Below are 20,749 nucleotides of genomic sequence, written 5' to 3'. Positions count from 1 at the left end.
AAGGACCTGGAGGTGTTGGTGTCTGAACATGAGGCAGCGTGTGCCCAGGTGGCCAAGAAGGCCAATGGCATCCTGGTCTGTATCAGCCATAGTGTGGCCAGCAGGAGCAGGRCAGGGACTGTCCCTCTGTGCTCTGCACTGGTGAGGCTGCACCTTGAGCTCTGTGTCCAGTTCTGGGCCCCTCACTACAAGAAGGACATTGAGGTGCTGGAGTGCATTCAGAGAAGGGCAATGGAACTGGTGAAGGGTCTGGAGCACAAGTCCCGTGGTGAGTAATTGAGAGAGTTGGGGTTGCTTAGCCAGGAGGAAAGGAAGATCAGAAGTGAGCTTTTCACTCTCTCCAGCTCGCTGAAAGGTGGGTGTAACAGATGGGAGTCAGCCTCTTCACCCACACAACCAGCAACAGGACAAAGGGACACAGTCATAAGCTGCATCAGGGGAGATTTAAGCTGGACATTAGGAGGAATTTCTTCACAGAAACGGTGATTAGACATTGGAATGGGCTGCCTCTGGAAGATGGTGGAGCCACCATCCCGTTTAAGACTGGACGTGGCACTTACTGCCGTGGTCTATTTGGCGTGGTGGTGTTCAGTCATAGGCTGGACTCGATGACCTCAGAGGTCTTTTCCAACCTTAATGATTCTTCGGGAATCATATTCTTWAAGTTTGGGAGGTGGAGGAGCTGCACCAGTCGGTTCCTGCCCTCACTTTAAAAACTCACCTAAGACCACTCTGCGTTTTACACAGGAAACCTATAAGGGAAACGGTACAAACAGCACCATGACCGACAGCTGGCCGACAGGYCCTGCTGCTCCCCTCCCGCCGAAGCACGCACCATCCCCGGGCAGGTGGGAGCGCGGGCAGGGCGGGGCCGGGGCGGTGCCCGTACCCCGCGGCCATGGCGGCCATCGCCTCAGCGCCTGCGCGCCCGCCCCTCCGCACGCCCCGCGAGCCAAGCGCGCTACTGCGCCTGCTCCGCACGGGGTCTCCGCCTCTCCCCGCGCGGAGGGGGCGGGGCCAGCCTCGTTCCCACCCCGCAGCGTAGATATAAAGCTGGCGAGCGCCGCCACGCCTCCTCTTTCCCTGCGGAGTGCTGGCGRTGCTGCTGTGGGGTAAGGGTGCGGGGGATGCGGTGTGTGCCGCTGCCCCAGGGACGCTGGGAGGGCGGGGGGCACTSCGGATTCGTCCTTGTCCTTGAACGCTCGGGAGGGTCGGCCGGGGCGCCGCTCGGGTAGTGCTCGAGGCTGGAGTTGGCGAGGGAAGCTCGCACTCTTGGAGCCGCGGGTGGGGCCAGGCGTAAGGCAGCGAGCTGTGGCCGCGGCCGCTCGTGCACAGCGCCCTGCTGGCAGCCGTGGCGGTGCGAGGGGACGGAGATGCCAACTACATACCCCAGCATGCCTTGCGGGAGGGTCCCTGCCGGAAGCTGCATTCAAGGGCGCGGGGCATGCTGGGATTGGTAGGCAGTGGTGGCCCGCGTGGCGCTGGAGGGCCCGCGCCATTTTGATCCCCGCCCGTCGCTGGTGAAGGGGTGCTGYCCCTCTCTGCTCTCGGCTTTGGCTGGGGCAGCCTTCAGTCGTCKGGGTTCGTGCGTAACATGTTAAATAACGCAGAGCCACCTTGTATATGTGGCAGAGAATTGGTGCACACGCTTRTGTTACCTGTACATATTTTGGTGAGCTCAGCCATCGGCATTGCTCAACAACAGAAGACCTATCAAAGAACTGTAAAATCCACTTAGCGTCCCAAGAAATAAACACGCACATTTTGATGATTTTTARTGTAAATCATAAGATTAACATTCTAACTAATGATGTTTCCTTTTTTTCTTTAAGACAGTGACACAGCAGAACAAAGGGAGACTTGTTACAAAAATTAACCACCCAAAAAACCCCACAGCACCTCCTCTGGAAGCTTCATGTGGCCTTAACATGCCTTTTTGCCCCCTTTATGAAATACGTCACTGAGACTAGTATTCTGAAAGGGTGGGAAATACCATTAAAAATATATCTAGAATTCCAGTTTCTTCCCTGCAAGCAAGGATTAGAATATGGCTGGGTTCTGTAGGAAGTTGTCAGGTGCATTTATTGTGTGTTGAATTAGCCTGTCTAGTAGTCCGAGTCACACATTAGATTACTGAACAGTAAAATTTTTGAAATCTAAACCATTAGTAACCCCTGATGATTGAGTTTATCATACTCAATAAATGTAAAATTTATTACATGCAGTAAGTAGAAGTTTAAATTTAGGGTTTCCATATCTTAAATTTGTGATCTGAAGCAAAATGTGTGATAAGTTACATTTCATGGCTTGATGAGTTTATTTGATCTATAGTACAGGGATACACTTCAAATAAGCGCATTCGAGTAATGTATATGACAAAACATACTTCGTCATGCATTTCTTAAGCTGCTTCACTTGGTGGATTTTAAAAATTGCTATATGGTTAAAACAATTCTCTAAACGAACTTAAAGCAGTTCTTACAAACCTTGAGATGATGATTTTTCATTTAAAGAAAGCTTTAGACTGAGGTTTAACAGTTTAACAGTGGGTACTTGCAGTTATTTCTATAATGCTTTCAATACAGGATTTCAAGTGGGTGTAACTTGCAACTCCTATGTTGCTTAAAATTGCAATTCTTGCTGCTTTTCCGAATGCTTGTGATTTAGTGCTTAACATGCTGCTTGTAGAGATTGTGTTTATGATTATTGCCTCATGATATGTGTGACTCCCTGGCCTGGTAATACCAATCTACTGGTTTCAGGTTTTAAGACTGTCCATATTTGTTTTTAGGTGTGATGGAGAGATTTTCAGTGCTGTCGAGAACATTGTGCATAAAGGTAACAGCTCTGGAATTTTTAATCTTGCTCCAGAAGTAACACTACATTTCTGATTTTGACTAAGTCAATAAGTACTTCTGTTTCATCATTTGATTTCTGTATTTTTGTCAAAAGTATGGGAAGTGCCAGAGAGTTGTCATCTTTGTATGGCTACTAAGTGGGTGGGAYAAAATGGGAAAACTACATTGCATTTTCATAACTGACATTTTTTGGGTTTGTCGTTAAAGTCAGCCTGTAGGTCACTTTGTAGTTGGATTTCTTTTGCTTGCAAAGTTTAACCTTGTCAGGTGTTGTAGGCTATTCCGGAAGAATTTTAAATGGTTATATGAGAATGTCAGGTTTTGGTGCTTGGTAATTATGTTTCTGACAYGCTAACATGAGAGATTATGCTAGACTACAGCAAGTGATGCTTTCTAGCTTAAAAGATCATTTTTGTTTAATTTTAGGCCTTCATGGAAGGACAATCACAAGTAGAAGAACGCTTGGTACACACGAGTGGATTTTCCTAAAAGCTTTATTCCTAGAGTGGAATGAACAGTTTCTAGAATGGGAATGTCCTGAAGAAAAATGTCCTCGCAGGAGAAAATACAACAGAGGTAGTATTTATTGATTRAACAAGTTTTTTGTTGATTGTAGTGTATTCCCTTTTTAGTACATTGCTAATAAAAGATGTCAAGCTTATTATGTGGAATGTATGAATGTCTGAGTGGCATTACAGTTCCCAGTCACTGATATTTGTGAATAGCGGTGAATCATGCTGAAACTGCCAAACTTGATGCATTTGTGAGAAACTTTGTACAGGTCTGGCTGCTGAGATGAAACCACTTAAACTTCCAGTCATAAATCATCCCAGTTGATGTTGGTTTAATGCTGTCGCTGTGTTCAAGTTAGGTGCCAGCATGCACCAGGCTGTGAATGTTGGTTCGTTATTTAAACCCACCTCAGGTCTGTGTTGGCACAAGTATGTACTTTGAMGAGCAGGGAGGGGGATGTGTTTAACTTGAGGTATTCTGCCTTAAAGTGGGTAAATAACAAGTACTAGCTGGTTACGATCAGTGTTGCTGGTGTTTAAAAGCTAGTGATGATGTTTGCATTTTGGTCCTCYTAGGACAGTTAATTTAGGGCCCACTCATATGTGACCATTTAGCAAAAGTCATGTTAATGTCAAAAGTCGAATTTTATGGTAAATTGTAGTGAATTCTAAGTAAAGCTGTTTCAGCTCTAGAGATAACCTACTTTACAAATGCTGGTATAACATACTTGAAGCAGGTATAAAGAATGCTCTTGAATGCTTACTGTGCATCAAGAATATTAGCAGTGTKTTCTCCCAAGAAGTTAATTCCCACCTAAGTTTCTGAATTTAATATTTTTCAGTGATATTCATTTAATTGCACTGGTGCTTGAGTATATCCACAGGATGGCTTTAGTCAGAAGGTTAAATTCTACAGTGTGAGAACTTCTCATTTTCCTATGTTACTATACACCTATAACTTTATTTCTCTCCTTATTCAAGAAAGGTAGCTTTAAATACTGTGCTACCAGCACTTGAATTTTTAACAACATGTTTAGTCCCAGTATGTGAAGTTCAAATGTATGAGTGAAACTACTTGTGCTGCTGGGCTGCCTGTGAAATGCCATATTGTTTAGACACTACTACTCCTTGTATTGTTTAGACTCCTACTACTGCAAGTAGGAGAGGGCATGACTCATGTGGCTGAACTAGARAAAAGTTGCAAGTCGCACACTTTGTTAGCGGTACTAACCAGTGCATTGCATCTCTTTGCAGAGATGCTTGAATGCTGCTTGTGAATAGAGGGTATGAATTCCTATAAACAATATTTTTTAATCCTGATAATCAGGTGTAATTCCCCCCTCCTATCATAGTTCTTCTGCAGGTTGATCAATAGCTGGGCAAGAGAAGCAGAACAAATCTTACTGTGACATGACTGCTTCTCATTCTGCAACACATACTGAATAATGCAGTTTGGTCTGTACAAGAGGCTAAATAGATGGCAAGTTGTATTTTTTGAGTGATGGAAGAAAACTTCTCGGAACTAAAAAAAATTTCTTTTACAGGAAAATGTTTCTTACTCAGAAAATGGAGAAACAAATGTTTGTGGCTTATTCAGGTATGTAACTGAAAAGCTTCTAAGCATTTTCTTGTTCTAGGTCTAAAGTACCTGTGCTTGCAGGTCACTTTTTTTCATTAGTTATGAATGTACTTAATTGATCAACTGATAAGGTAAATCATGGATGGCCTTTTAAAAACGTTGTTCCCAAGGCACAGGGTGTGCTGATAACTGTACCTAATCTTGGTTAGCTTTCAAACATATGTGAAAGRTTTTAAATAAGTGTACATTATTATTGAAATAGGACAAAGTATTAGAGATTGGAATGCAAAAATTAATCAGAAACCCCAYAAAGTGTTTCCTACATTTTTGGTTTCTCTTCTGCTTTTGTCTCATCTGTGATGATCCTATCCCGAACCTGAATTTCTTGTTGAAAAACTTAATACGGATCCGGAATCTGAGACGAGACCAAATATTTGATGTAAACTTCCTGGAAAGTATTAAACTGGGTTTCTTTTTTTGCTTGGTTTTTTTTTTTTTTTTTTTTAAGTAGCAACATCTTTATGGAAACAGTTGTGTGCTTACTTGCAAATTGAAATTTCTCCCTTGAATGAATCATTTTACTTAAATTTTTTTCTCCTTTTCCAGGGATGAATTTCAAACAGTCAGAGCTGTCTGACAAATGTGGATGATGTAACCAGAAGGAAGTATAACACCTGAAGAGATATTGTAGCTTGGAGTGGAATGCCATGATTTTTAAAGCCTGCAATTTTGTTCAGTAGATACTGTTTTCAGAAACAGCATGTAGACCAAAATTACTGTCTTGCATATTTGAAATACGGTCTTTCCAAAATACTGAACTGTCCTCTCTAGAAGTGTAGCAGTAATATTAGGGAAATAAGTGTTGGGTGTCAGTACATTAAAAAGCCTGTGATTATTTGCCTTTTGAAAATACTAGATTTCTACACAGTCTCGCAGATACTGAAGATCTGTGATWACTTAAGACTGGAGTTCACAGGCAGGTCCAGTAAAGATAGGGTGAAAGCAAAGAAAAAGACAGTGTGTATAGCTTGCATCGCTGGATCTGTGATGGAGTGAGGAGTTGGAGTTTCTTGGGCTGCCCCTTTGGCAGAAGGCCAGTACCACAACAGTGGAATTGCCCTTTGCTAAATACACTGGCTTGCTCTGTGGGGAAAAGAGGTTGGTAGTGGGAAAAGTTAYGTGCATTGCAACTTGGGCTTTGAACAGTCACTTGAAAAGTGTGGGTACTGTATCACAGTAGCAGCATATTTGCTGTATTCAGTGAACTGTCACTTCCACAGACAAATAAATAATAGGACGATAAATTGGTCACCAAGTAAATTTAAAGATGACTCAAGGTGTACATRAGATGAAATTGGCCTTGAAGTATGACTGTCAACCCTAATTATCATGAATTCTCTATAAAWGCAGGAACATGAGAATAGCATAACTAAAAATTTAAAGACCTTTTTCTGTCAAAGCAGCATCAAGAAGTACAAAATAGGATTTATTTCTGTTAACAAATGTTACTGAGAATGGTATGTATTTCCATGTGCCATGTTYTGTATGTACTTTTGAATAAAGATGAGAACGTTGAAATCATGGCTGTTGCACATCAGGTGTGTATCACACCACAGTGTTCTTGCCTGCTTGTAGTTCTCAAGCTGTGGAGGTAATGTGACCTTGTTGTGCTGACCGGTGCAGCATGTACTGGGCACAGGATGCTCCATGCTGTGCTTGAGTGACTCCGGGACAAAAACTTGATACTGTACTCAAGAAGTGGGAAGGGAAGACGAGTCTCAATCATCTGCCACTGCAGTTCTGCAGAAAGTAGGSTGCTGTTGACAGCATCTAGTGGAGCTGCTTGGATGGTAAGTCCAAAAGTTGTCTGTCTCTTCTGAATGTGAAAAGTATATCCGACCAGAGAAAAGGTTGACAGAGCAGCAGTATTTGGTAAGTATTTCATTGGGGATTCAAAGGAGTCTATATATGACTTCATTATAGAGTTTAAGGAGTGGCATGTGTTTTGAATTTATCCTTTGAGCCAATGCTAATATGAAATGTGACAGCCTTTAGAGAGTGCCATGTATATATGCACAGGTGAAAGTGAGTATCTTGTGATGTTTGCAAAGAAATAGAATACTAAAATTTCAGGATTGTGGGTAGCACTTCAGGTACCCTAAGTACTCCATGACGATCTTGTTCTGTATGTTCTAAAACATTCATTGGGGACTTTAGGATATAGGATTAGCAGCATTAGATAAAGGGTGCCAGGGAACAAAGACACTGCATATGTGGTGGGAGGTCTAAATGTGTGGTGGTTAACCATGAAGAAAATTGGCCTCCACATATAAAAATGTAAATGTGGCTGGTAGTAAGGCATTTTAAATATGGAGCTGCAGAACTTTCTCTAGGAATGATCCTGTACTTTAGAGCTGCAGAAAATTGGTAGCTAGTGAAAAATATGCATTAGTATAGGGAGTCTTAACATTTTCCAAACTGAACAAATGTTTTAACCATTATGTATTTTAGGGATTATGGTTTATGAGTGAAAATTATGTAGGAAGGTCATTTTTGCATCTAATTTTAAGATAGAAACTGGCTTTTCTGTCTYGTGGGAGGGGGTTAATTTGTTTTCCAGCCATTCGTAGATTTAATTCTGGTGCCTTTTTTTGGTGATAATTGCAAGCAATTGAGGTAAGATACAGAGTTACGAAGAGTCACTGTGTGACACAGTTGGAACACGTGGCAACAGATTTCTCAGCAACTGTGTTTCATTAAACTTCAGATTCACGAAAACACTGTTAAAGTGTTAAGAYTGTGCAGTAAACAGCATGAAAGCATTTTCCTGCTTTTGTGCTTTAGTCCAGTGTAATCTTGCACTAGCCATCATTAGTGGTGAGATAGAAGTTTCACATGGCTGCTGGACTGTGGTCCAAGAAATTGGTGGTTAGACAAACTTCTGGAATGTTGCCATATATATCAGTGCTAGTAACTGCAAGAACAGCAGAGACTTTGTAATTAAACGAGTTGGGCTTATAGGCAAGAGTACCTTGCAACCACAAGGAAGATCTGAGAGCAGTTCTGCTTAAATGCTTTGCGACTATTGAAGTAATGAGGTCCTTGTCAAGGTGGGAAGTTCTGTCTTGCTGAAGAACTTGTCCTACTGGGGAAGGCTGTGATCTATAATAAAGACTTGCAAGTGAGTGAAACAGCTAGCAGTGATTATCTTGCCACAGCACTGCTATGTGAGTGCCAGTGCTGGTGTGRCACCTGCTTGAAGTATCAGATCCCAGTGAACAGGAATTTCAGTGTAAGCTGTGCTGTCAGGCTGCCATCCTCCATAGTGTGTGGCTGTGGCTGCAGTTCTGTTGTGGGCCATTGCTGGGGTTCTGCCATCTAGTGCAGGAAAGCTCTTAACTATAAATTTGCAATACAAAGCTCTTAACTATAAATTTGCAATACAAAGTTTTGCCAGTAAAAATGAGCATTGAAATTAAATGCCTTGGTAAAGGCAAGCATCACATAGAACATTCAATCATGGACACAGCAGAGTGAACAAAYGTTCAACTTTGCCAAAGGAAAGGTATTCTTTACACTGAATATTGTTCAGCCATAAGCTTAATAGCTTTCTTTCATACCCCCTCCCTTTGTCCCAGAGGACAAAGTTGGAGTTAAATCTGGAGTATGAATGAATTTAACAGATAAATTCACTTCAGATGAGTGAAGTACATATGGAAGCTTTATATGCTATGTAAATGTATGTCTGATGGTTTGCGTTCTCTCCTTTTTGGTGTTACAACCGGTATTACAAGCATTTTTGCTTGTCTGCCCTTGTCTTTCCCTCAGAGGAAATAAACTGGAAAAGTACAATTAAAATGATGAATTCTGTTTTCCTTCAAACATTATGTGGCTTTTTAGTTGATAGTCCAGTTGAGCTATCAGGGCTATGAAGACAGTACTTCTCTGCCATTGTCTCAAACTTCCTGCGGGCTACAGAGGACAAAGTGGTGTTTGATGCTCAGAAGAATGGCTGTATTGAGTGGGACAAAGTCTGCCTCGTTCAGTATTCTGTCTGAGGATGACCAGTATAAGGAACAGGAGAAGTATAGAGAGCCTTTCCAGCAGTTTTCTTGGGAATTTCCTGAGATTTTCACTTGAATACTACTTGGCAATTATGACCTATGGCCATTTAAAAAAAAATTTGAAACATGATTGATATGTGGGCTGTAAAATAGATRAAGTAGTGGGTATGTTAATGTAGAGAGGGTAGGATTTGGAGGGGCTGAAAAAAGCTTTTTTTTTTCTTTTTCCCCCCCTTTGAAATTAATGTCACTTTCAATTCTCGTTAATGAACAGTGGTAAGTGAAGTTCAGTGAAGGCCCTGGTGCTAGGCCAGCTTTGCTGTTTAAATATTTGAAGTGCTGATGTGTGCTCTTACCCCTTGAGCTATACTTCAGGCTTCTCACCAGACCAATAAACACTATATTTTCCCCTGAAACTGGAGTTCTCCATAACTGAAGGAGCACTCTCTCAGCAACAATAGTACTAGTTTTATAGTTGAAGGTGAACAGTGATTAATATCTGTACCAAAATGAAGTTCAATTTTTTTTAACATGGAAAGAAAGTAGAAAGAGATCGACTGTAATAAGACAAATGCTTAGGCCTTTTAGTGGTAAGTTGATTGAAAAGTAAAGGTATTTTTAAATCATCTTAAGATTATTAAAGAATATAGAGCTATCGTTAAATCTATGTGCTTCATTGTAGCTTTACAAAATAGAAAACGATTTGCCCTATGCTTACATTGGTTTCTTTCAGAGTGAAGAGTATTGCAGATCTAGAGTTTTGAAAAAAAAAAAAAAAAAAACCCTATGCTTACATTGGTTTCTTTCAGAGTGAAGAGTATTGCAGATCTAGAGTTTTGAAAAAAAAAAAAAAAAATTGGAGACTTAAACTCTTGTCTGTCTCGAGGTTTAACCCCAGTCAGTAACTAAGTACCACATCMTACCTGCCCTGGAAGCATGGAGAGGAGAACAGGAAGAAAGGTAAAAGCAAGGGGTTGAAATAAGACCAGAACTGAAATTAAACATAATAATTGTACTGTAAAGGAAGACAGCAAAGAGAAACCCCAAGATAGGCAATTGATGATTCGCAATACAATTGTTCATCACCTGCTGATATGTCCACCTTGAGCAATGGTCCATACCTCCTACCCAGCTTCCCTACTTTATATACTGGGCATGACATGCTAGTATAGAATGTCCCCTTAGCCAGTTAGTGTCAGCTGGCCTGGCCTTGCTYCCTCATGGCTTCTTGTGCCCCTCCTCACTGGCAGAGCATGACACTGAAARATCTTGACTTTTGGTTGTTGCTAAGTAGTGCTTAGCCCAACATTRAAGTGTTATCACACTATTCTCACACTGAAGCCAAACCACAGCACTTTACCAGCTACTAAGAAAACAAACTCACCCAGCTGAAACCAGGATGGAGTGTCAGCTCTGTCTAGGTCTCTGCAGCAGAAAATATAAGTAAAATTGCTTTCTTCTGTTTCATGCGTTCCACCAGAAAAGTACAATGTTGAAACATGGTGAGTGGCAGTTCTTAGCATAATTTTGACATCATAACTGAAAGAGTTCAGGGTATGATTATTCATTCCCCAGTGTATGTTAGAAAAAGCATTTTCTTAAAGTAGTTGGATTGCGTAGTTTCTGATTCTGAAAATTTTATTCAACTGCCTATTTGCTACTGCAAACAGAGAAGTTTGGTTTGTGGGAATTAGTGCTTCTTCCCCTCTTCCTGTTTCACAGATTAGAAACCACATAATATAAAAAGTTTAACGGCTGGAACTGGAGTTATCTCTAAAACATCTTGAAATAGTAATTTATACTAAATGGTATCACAGTGCTGAGAATGTTTTTCAAAAAATCTGCATGGCAGGGAAGAGTGTCTGGGCTTTTGAAAATGTTTCTGAAGTAGTACTTTTACAGTTGTCAGAATTGGCTCGTGTTAATTTACRTGTACTTCAACTTAATTTCTGTTGCTAGTGAAAAGTTGTTTGGTACAGTTTCTCMTAATTTGACATAGGGATTGTAAGGCTGCTGGAAACTTTTTCCATTTAAAGAGATCTTAATATGGTGATCCTGTGGCAGGGTTGACTGTAAGGTGTTTTGCCATRTTTTTGCTGTGTTTTTAAATGCTATGAGAAGATGACTGGAAATTGTATGGGTATTTTCTTCTGGAAGTATTATGTTGTTTCYAGTTTTATAATTGAAAAAATAACACTGAATAATTGTAGCAATTGCTTGATGTATTTTCTATGAAACSATAGTCCTTTTATGAGCCATGGTGGATATGGGTAAACCCAAAGCTTTTACCTTACAAACATGAACAAATATGATTTGCTAAGAGCTACAGATTTAGAGAGACCTGTGATGTAAGGACCATTGACCTCCTGATGACTATTGCCTAACAGCACTAACTTTCAGAGAAAATAGCCACTTAGCTTTGGGTTTTGGTTTCTTCAACTTGACAGTGATGAGGATGGTTCACTATAATGAAACTGTTGTATCCTCACCTACCTGTAAGAGAAGAAAAAGAAGAATTCTGTTATTATGAGACAGAACACCTCCAGGAGTAGTGTCTCTTGGTCTTATCTGCTGTATATTTTCTTAAGGGCTACTCAGGGTTTTCTAGTTGTGATTTTTTCACTGAGGTGTCACAAGGTAATCTTGAAGTACGGTTGATTCTCAATTAGTAAAATGCATTTAAAATGACAAAAGGAGAATGCATATTGGTCTTCCCTGAAGTTATATCTTTTATAGAAAGCTTAAACTTCCACAGATGATCTGCTCTATCTCCCAGCATGAACTTTCTTACTCTGGGCCAAGGTTGGGCCAAAACTTTTATGGACACAGTTTTGTCCCAGTCTCTTAAAGATAGTACTCCTCCTCTTCTATACTATTCCTRTATTGCTTTCCTTGGAAGAGTTATGTATTAAACATCCCAAGAACCAAGCCAAAACCACAAAATTCCATAAGACCATTACTATATAAGCTTTCAGTATTAATCCCAGAAGAGCTGTAAGAATATACRAAACTTCTGTAAAGGGAAAAAAAAGAAAGATCTCTGGGACTCAAAGATATAATAATGAAATTGAAATACGTGATCAGTTTTAAAAACAAGACCAAGTCCTGTAATTGATGTGATTTGACATTCTGATTTGCTCTTCAGAAGTCAGAGACGGAGCCTGCAAATAAGAGTCACTTAGGAGGTAAATTGCAGATCTATCAGCAATGACAGCTAGCTGGCCTTCAGGTTGTTTTAGATGTGGAAGGGAAATACTTCTTTCTCTGCTTCTGTTCATAGTGAGCTCTGCTGGAAAGTTTCAGGCTATAAAGTTGGAGTTAGAAAAAAGTRGAAGGTGACTATTTTTTAAAATAAAAATCTTTCCTACTTGCCATTACTGTAACAGGGCTAAAACTCRACTGTACTTTGTACAGTATTCTCTGAAAAGCCATAGCCATTTTTCTTTTTCAGAAATATCTCAATTCTGCAGAAACAGGCTCTGTTGAACTTGCTCTCCTCTCCTTGACTATTTTCAAGTCKGGCTGGGAAACAGGCACCTCAAATTCATTAAAAAGGCAGAAATTAACGTCTGTGAAAATGACAGCTTTTTCTATAGCAGCAGCAAAAAGAACTATCAGCAAAATTGGCATCTGGCCCTGGAAGCAAAACATTCTGAGCTTCTGCTAAAGCTTCCAAAAGAAGTATGATAATGAGGTTTTAGAAAATTCCTGGGCTGTCTTGATTTCATATACAGTCTAATCCTACTGCTCAACTTTGGTGATTAAGATAAATAATATAGAAAATACTTGGACCAAGCAACAGCAAGTTATGAGGTATTTGGTTTTTGTGGTTGGCTGAGATAGTCTCCCCTTTTGCTGGGAATCAATCTTAATATAAACTTACTCTTTAATGGGGTGCATAGACTCACTGCTTGCTAAGAAATCTGATTATTATTTGAGGGGTCAGAGGCTGAGAGGGAAAGCTAATGTGTCACCGCACTATTATCATCAGGCTGAGGGTGGAAGAACCCATCTGTGTCACTGGCTGAGCTATAGAAAGCAGGTGAACTTCTAAGCTGGGAATGTCTTATGTTTGGGGTTTTTTTGTGTTGTTTGTTTGGGTTGGGGTTTTTGTGCACAGATTTTCAAAAGTTTCTACCTTAATAGCCCTTCCTTTTAAATTCTAGTTCTATTTTTTTTCCATTGTGTTCTGAGACTGAAGGAGTCTGGAATATTTTCAGAYGAAAAAATATTCTGCGCATTCCTCTCCACCTCTTTTGGCTGCAGCAGGTCTGTATCAATACTGTTGATCTGAAATTTGTTAACTGTTTTCATGTATCCAATTTACTAACCACGACTAATCTTTTAACAGATATTTAAAAGGATTAAAATAAAATTTGGCACTAAGTTACAAACCTTTCTCTATTAGTGTACATAAGATCTCTTGGGTAAGGATTATTTTGTAATTTTTCTTGGGAGAGACACATAAACTATTGCTGTGGATGTGGCAGTAAAATCGAAAAACTTTTGTATATTATATATATATTTGTATATTATTTGTATATTATATTTGTATATTATTTGTATATTTTATATATTATATATATTTTGTATCTGACTTGGAAGGGTATGAAAGAATTCAGAGACTTCTGCAGTTAACTGTCATCAGTGATTTTAACTATTTTTTATGGACATGCTCAGATATTGTTATTGATTCTGCTGTAACTAAGAATTGATGTATTGGCATTAAAAATGCATATTCTCACACAGCTGCATTAAGCCCTCTGGCTGCTCAATATGTGCCTCCAAAAACTGCTCTCCATTGGTACATAACTGCAGTTGGAGAACACAAGAGCTACTAGAAGTGTTTAGGTTAATTTAAATGTGGTGTCAATAAACAAGTTCACAGATCATGACAGTTATGACAGCCAGGTCATAAGTAGACATAAACTCAGAAAAAAAAATTGTTTTTAATTGATCCAAATAGATTTAAGTTTTTTAAATGAAACTTCTCTGTAAACGTTCTTACTCTCTGCTACTTTTAAGATCTAAACTTTGAAAAAGAAAAAAACAATCTTTTATGTTTTCAGAGGATCAAAGGTAATTGAAAAAAAAAAAAAGCAGATTAAAAGCAAAATATTCTTTATCTGTCCCCTGCAGATCACAGAATAGCAATTTATTTTTTCTAGTTACCACTTGCTGTGTAAAACTTTGCTTCTCTAAAGAACTAAACTTGTGCTTCTAGCAGCACAATAGAGCTGCATTAGTTTGTACCATATTAAATTACAAATTTGTTTGGGTTTGAGCACAGGTTATGTTGCCTGCACTGCTCTGCTCTGTGCAAAACAAAGAGGAGATTCCTGGTTAATGCTGCACAAGCTGGAAATGGAAAACTTAYACATGTGTGCTGAAGCTCTGTTTTAGGTTAAGATCTAATTCTAGTATCACTCAAGGACCATGTAAAAGTAGAGAGTAGATCTTCCAGAAGAAGATTACTGAAAAGCAGCAATCACAGCCTGAAGAACTGATGCAGTAAGGGTTCTTCATTGCTGTGCTCTAGTCTGATGTTTGGGCTGTAAATGAGAATTCCCTTGGGGCAGCATTCTCCAGGTATCTTTAAAAAAATAAAATAAAAAAMCCGTTGTATACAAAATGTTGTAYTGTCCRCTTTGGGAYCTGCAGAAATGCTGCATTTTGGTAGCCACTTCTGCCCTGCACCTGGCAAGGGTCATAAACATCTGTGGGGAAGATTGTTCTATTCTTAAAAGGACCTTGAAGATACAAGGTTATTTGGGATCATCCACGCTTGAAAGGATTTTTAGGTTGTTTGGCTACATGTTAAGTAGCCTGGAATACTTGACCTGAAAGCTGTGTATTGCAACTGCTGCATCAGGCACTTTCCTGAGTAATCAGCCGTGTCATTAYTTGCCAACTAAATAGGCCTGGGACATGAGCCCAATTGCTGGCAAATGATTGTCCATGCCATGAAGGGTTAATGCAGTCTGACAGCTCAAGCCTGGGCAGCAGTGTAATATTTGGGCATGGTTTAGAGGTTAAGGTGGRTGAGAGCTTTGCTGTGGGAATGTAAGCCATGCTCTCTATATTTGCCTTACAGCTGGAGAACAGCCCATGACCTGTCCCATCTGCTGTGTGGCTGTGGCCATTGTGTCTGGGGTGTGCTCTCTTCTCCTGGGAAAGATGCCCAGAGCTGGAGAAKAATATTCTGTGACCCAGTGACATGCTGTCTGCCTTTGGAGATGGGCTTAACGCAGTAAGTAACTTACAAGGGGTTAAGCAGATCCCAAGGGTCTCTTTCCTTCAGCTGGCTTTTACAAGTGTGCCAAGTACTGGAATTCTTATGGCTGCTAGAGAGTACAGGGATGTAAGGRCCAGGCTGGATGAGTGTCTGGGGTGAAGGAAGGTCTAAATACAGCAGTGAGTTCTCTATTGACACTTTCATTTGTGGCTGTATTCACTGAGTTGCAGCTTCAGCACTTGGCTACCTTGCACTGCGCAAGTGGACAGGACAGCACTGCTGTCCTGAGATGACTGAGATGTTCTGAAGATGGATGCTGATAAAGAGTATTCTCTGCAGGTCACTTGCATGAGTCCTTCTCATAAGGCAGAATGCACTAAGATGTGGAGGAAACTTCTTTCTCCAACCTTTCCATGCTAATTTGATGAAAATAGGGCAGTATGTATGGTAACTCTCCTGTCACTTCTTTGCTGAATATCTTGTCTCCTCTTTCCATGGAGCTTTGCCAGGCACTGACCTAATRGTAGCATTCATCTAAGAGCTTTAAAGCATCAGATGCTTAGGATAACAGGAATGGAAAAGGCAGCAGTTGTGTCCTAACTCTTGCCCTTGCACCTACAGCAATAGTAAAGCATATTTCTTTTTTTGTCAGATTAGGAAGCCTTTTTCCGTASTTTCCTCACCCTTGATAAACTTCCTATATTTGTATAGGAAGCTTGTAATTTATAGGTTTATAGTGGGAAGAGGAATATGTGATTAGAGGGAATCTGGATAATATTTGMATGTATACTTTTCCAGGAAGTGGAAAGGATTTGGGAAGAAAGGAACAGATTATTGACTCCATGTTCTGCTTGCTGCAATGACAAGGTATTYGAATTGCTAGTCTGAAGAGCTGAGACCAATATTCAGTTCCCAGTCGTGGGTACTGGCTAAATACTGGAAAAATACGATAGGGCAAGCATAGATACAACAATACATTCTGGTATGCTCCCCCACTTTATGCAATTCCTCCATTAATTTCTGTAGCAAAATTTAAATTGGGTTGWTATCTCTGTCTCTGCATTTAACAATTTTAGATGGGTGTTTTTTGCATTAATCAGTTATTTAGGGGGTTTATGGAAATACCTACAGCTTTATGTGCCAATGAATCCCCCAGCTATAGCTGCATGTGTGTAAAAGTAGCGCTTTTTTAAATGAATATCAGCCTTTTTGATTTAATGTTTCCTAGTTCATCTGCCAGAAGAAAGAGTGAGCCATTATTCTCTAGTTTTCCCCATGACGCTTCTGACTTGGAGGCCTGCATTAGGTTTCCTCATTTGTCTCTTGTGTGTACTGAAGGTATAGATTCTTAATAACTTAGCACTGCATTTTTGCCASTAAGCATGTGGCATTTGTAGCTCTTTGATGCAAGGCTGGTACTATTTCCTGAGTGACAATAGTCAGTTTGGGATGGCTTTCAGTTGGCATTTCCAAAATACACGTGGAAGMGACTTCACGGTCTTCTGAGCCTGCAAAAATAGAGTGCTCTCCTCCTCCATGCCACTTTCAATACTTACACATTAGCCTACRGGGTACTGCAAATACATTGAATTCTACAGTGATTGCTCTGAACYCTCAGCTGATAAACAACTGTTAAAATCTTCTAACTTAAGTTAGGAAAAAACTAAAGGTATTAGTGGAATGTGAACCAAACTGCCTTCYGCTGCTTCTCTTGTGTCTCTTTCTTAGAAAGTCACCTCTGGAGTATTTAGTTTGGGGGTGGATGTATCTATGTGTTTGGGGGTGATGTTGACTGGGAAGAGGAAAAAACAGTGATTGGTATTGGAAAGGAGGACTTAAAACATAGATACTTTACAGAAATGAGTAGTGTGATACTTTCTTTTGCTGGCAGTGTTGCTATAGCAGAGATATAAAACAAAAGAGGGAGAAGAATTTAAGACCTTCAGTCTATACATAGAATTCRAYACCAAAAGAATTCCTAGGAGAGCCTCATTCTTCCTCATTGCCAGGCTTGTTCTCGGCCTTCAACTATCTGGGCAAATATTTAGCAGAACGCAGGTGACTTTAACCTCAAAAGCCTTGAAATGCATCRTTTTAAGTCTGCAGGATCAGACTACCCTTCCATCTTGCAGAAGTAGAAGAATTAAAAATGTGTGAAAAAATTAGTTACTTTGGGGTTTTAGTTGGGGGGAAGGAGGGAAAGTAAGTAWAAACAAGCCTYCAGAAAGAAGCATCAATTCATAGARCCAGATTTGTAAAGATCAATTAACTGTATGCCAGAATCTATCTGTGTACTTCAGCAGGGTCACCTACAGATACTTACTCAGGTCCATGTCCAGACAGCTTTAATGTCTTGGAGGATGGAGACTCKACATAATCTCCCTGGGCAACTGATGCTAGTGCTTGCTCACTCTCATAGCGAAAAAAGTGTCTCCTGATGTTCAGTGTTTCAGTTTGTGCCCATTGCCTCTGGCGCTGTGAATGATACTAGACTTGCAAATGCTTTTTTTGCTCCTTTTGTTTTCCKAACTTAGTTGGAAGAAGTGGAATGTTTGAAGAGTTAGCAGGGTAAAAGTAAGAATTTTAGAAATAGTTCRCATATAAGGGGGATTAACCTTGATTTTAAGAAGGGCCTAGTTTTGAAAAAGTTCAAATATGTACAAATGATATAACTGGAAAGAATGTTAAAAGAAAATATTACCATTAGTTATGTTAGTAAAGTTTCTTTGGCTGAAATCATGTGACAAGTTTAGATTGTAAGCTACTTTTTATAGAATGGAAGGACTAACATGCAGATTTGAGAAAGACTGAGATAGTCATATGACAAGCTACTTTTCCGAAATAATTTCATATATGTGATTCATCTCTTTTTCATTAATTTCTGACTTGCATTTTTCTCTTAATAGACACAGGCTTTGCATCTTATAATGCAACCTATCTTTTAAGACACTGAGAATTTGACTGATAAAATTAAGAAACTGAACAAACTTAATTTAACAGGTATTCCCCCAAAATCGGTTTATTTTACCAAGGATCATGCAGGGCAAACAGGTCACTAACCAGCTGTGCTGTACATCAAATAAAACGTAGACTGCAATCCTTTCCTGAAGTATCTTTACAATATACAGATATATTCATGGCTTGGCAGCCTTACCAACGAGGCTAAGGGCTGGGAATGGCTTGAAAAACACATTGCTTAGAAATTCCAAGAGTGGCTCATTCATTTCAGAATTCTGCTTGGCAGACACAGCAGAGGGGGCTTGTTTCATTATTATGAGTGATGACATTTGCTGTGTGACCAGAGTGATCCACTCCKCTGGTGCTGTAACTGGTGTGTTTCACAGCTCAGGTATAGCAARTTCTACAGACTAGCTTAAATTTCCAATGAGTACACACTTTGGGAAGGCAAGGCATCATCAAAAACTGAAGGTAAAATTCCTGTTGAGCTTCCTAGATTTTTGTTCTTTGTCTAGGGTGTGATTAGTTAATTGTATACAGGTATGTCCAAAGCAAAAATTAGTCCCCTAGTCTTGCAGTTAGATTAAATTTATTTTTCACTGCTTTATTCATTCTATTCTGTAGTTACTTTGGCTGTAATCACTGGCTTTACTATGGGTGTGCTGGCAGGCTCAGAAGTCCCACTGTGGCTTCAGTGTGGTTCTGCAAAGATTACAACTGGAACAGAAGTACACAGGGATTTTATATACCTGGAAAATTTAGGAATCAACACAACTTTCATTATGGTGTGAAGCTGTCAAACTTCCAGGCATATGCAGTGAAGCTCCTCACATAAATCTAAGTAACAAGGTTAAGTGCCTGCAAATGTTCTTGTCAAGGATATTTTTTCAGTCAATGTTCTACATGATTAAAACGAAAAAAAAAAAAAGAAACCCCACTGATTTCATGGGTCTTTTCACAGAATTACAGAATAGTCTGAGTTGGAAGAGACTACARGGATCATTGAGTCCAACTCTTAAGTGAATAGCCCATGCAGGCATCAGGCCCATGACTTTGGTCTCATTAGCACCATGCTCTACTAATCTCAGGGTTTTCCTAGCCATGCCACTTTTGACTTTGGTATTAGGGCTAATAATGGAGATATATTTGGGGGAACTGCGTGTCAGACTCTGCTTCCTGCATTTTATGTAAAATTTCAAAGGATCAAATAACTGCAACTCTGGGTCATTTGTGATTTTAAGAAAGGGTGCAAATCGGTTCACTGCATTTATCCTAGTCTTTTTATTGGTTTTACTTCCGTTTTATGGTGAAAAAAGTCAGGTGTATGAAAGTTTTCCTCCAAAAATGGGCCTCAAAGCAGTAGTTAGTTTCTCCCTGACTGAGMATTGTAATAAAACACAAAAAGTTCTACCTCAACATGAGGAAGAATTTATTTACATAGAGGGTGGCAGAGCTCTGGAACAGACTGCCTAGGGAGGTTGTGGATCTCCCTCTCTGGAGACATTCAAAACCCACCTRGACATGTTCCTGTGTAACCTGTTCTAGGTGACCCAGCCTTGGMAGKGGGGTTGGACTGGATAATCTCCAGAGGTTCCTTTCAACTGTAACGGTTCTGTGATTTTTCACAATTTTCATTGGTTTCAGAGAACAAATGCATTTATGGAACTTAGGTAATACTTTATACCACACTTGTACTATAAACATAACACTGAAACACCTTTTGTAAATACCTGAAAACATGTTTTCATGCAAATGCACCAGAATTGGAAAAATTGGAAATTTGGAAAAATGCTCCCCAGACCTGTTTTAGAAAATATTACTTTCACTGCCCAGCTAGCAGTTATGTTCTTGGAGAGATTTATTAACCTCCAAAGGGAGAAAAGTAYTTTTGTTTTTATAAAAGATATGTTTAAAAATACCACTCAGGTTTGCAYTAAAAAGTTAAGTTTTAAAGGTGGGGAAAAGAGTAAAAATTACCTTTCAGCAAATTTGCTAATTAAAACTTTGCTATATTATTTGGTAGCGTACAACTGTCTTGTATTTGTGTCTATTTCAGACACATCTCTGGAGTGGTCCAGCTTTTAATGAAGTCTTATTGCATCGAATATTTTAAGATTCTTTTTCTTGTATCGCCGAATACCAGTTGTATGTTTCACATACTTAAACACCAGCATGTGAGCATTTGTTGACAGTGAACTAACCATGTAATTGTCTTGTGCTTGCTCCACTGCACGGGTTCAAGTGTTTTTAAAGCACTGCAGATATGCTGGAAGTATTCGGCCGGGCTTAGGGCAGCAGGCGCTGCTCAACTTGTGGCTGAGCTGCCTCTGGGAAGTGAGTAATACTGTATGTGTCTTCCTGCCCCCGTTTTGCTGTCTTTATCTGGCCACACAGGTCTGGCAGAAATCCGTATGTTCCTCTCCAAGTTTCTCGTGCGGGGTGTGCAAGCGCGACGTGTTCGGAACTGGAATTCTGAAGCGTGCAACAAGCATCGCTCTAGCAAAGAGCCCGCCTCTGACAGCGCTGTGCGGGCAGACCCACAT

General features: G+C 40.0%; 1 long non-coding RNA gene and 1 other non-coding gene across 2 annotated transcripts; both read left to right on the top strand.

Moving 5' to 3' along the window:
• The first annotated feature begins 2,277 nt into the window (after window positions 1-2,277).
• LOC130575736 (uncharacterized) lies at window positions 2,278-6,530 on the top strand. Its single transcript, XR_008965591.1, has 4 exons — window positions 2,278-2,838; window positions 3,285-3,434; window positions 4,915-4,967; window positions 5,556-6,530. It is a non-coding gene; the product is annotated as an uncharacterized LOC130575736 (long non-coding RNA).
• Window positions 5,301-5,371, top strand: LOC130575743 (small nucleolar RNA SNORD50). The gene has a single exon (XR_008965592.1). It is a non-coding gene; the product is annotated as a small nucleolar RNA SNORD50 (small nucleolar RNA).
• Window positions 6,531-20,749: the final 14,219 nt, after the last annotated feature.

Source organism: Malurus melanocephalus, unplaced genomic scaffold (assembly GCF_030028575.1).
Source record: "Malurus melanocephalus ecotype Western Australia unplaced genomic scaffold, MMel_1.1 scaffold_4, whole genome shotgun sequence".
In the NCBI taxonomy this organism is placed as follows: Eukaryota; Metazoa; Chordata; class Aves; order Passeriformes; family Maluridae; genus Malurus; species Malurus melanocephalus.
This window is presented reverse-complemented; position numbering and strand designations above follow the sequence as displayed.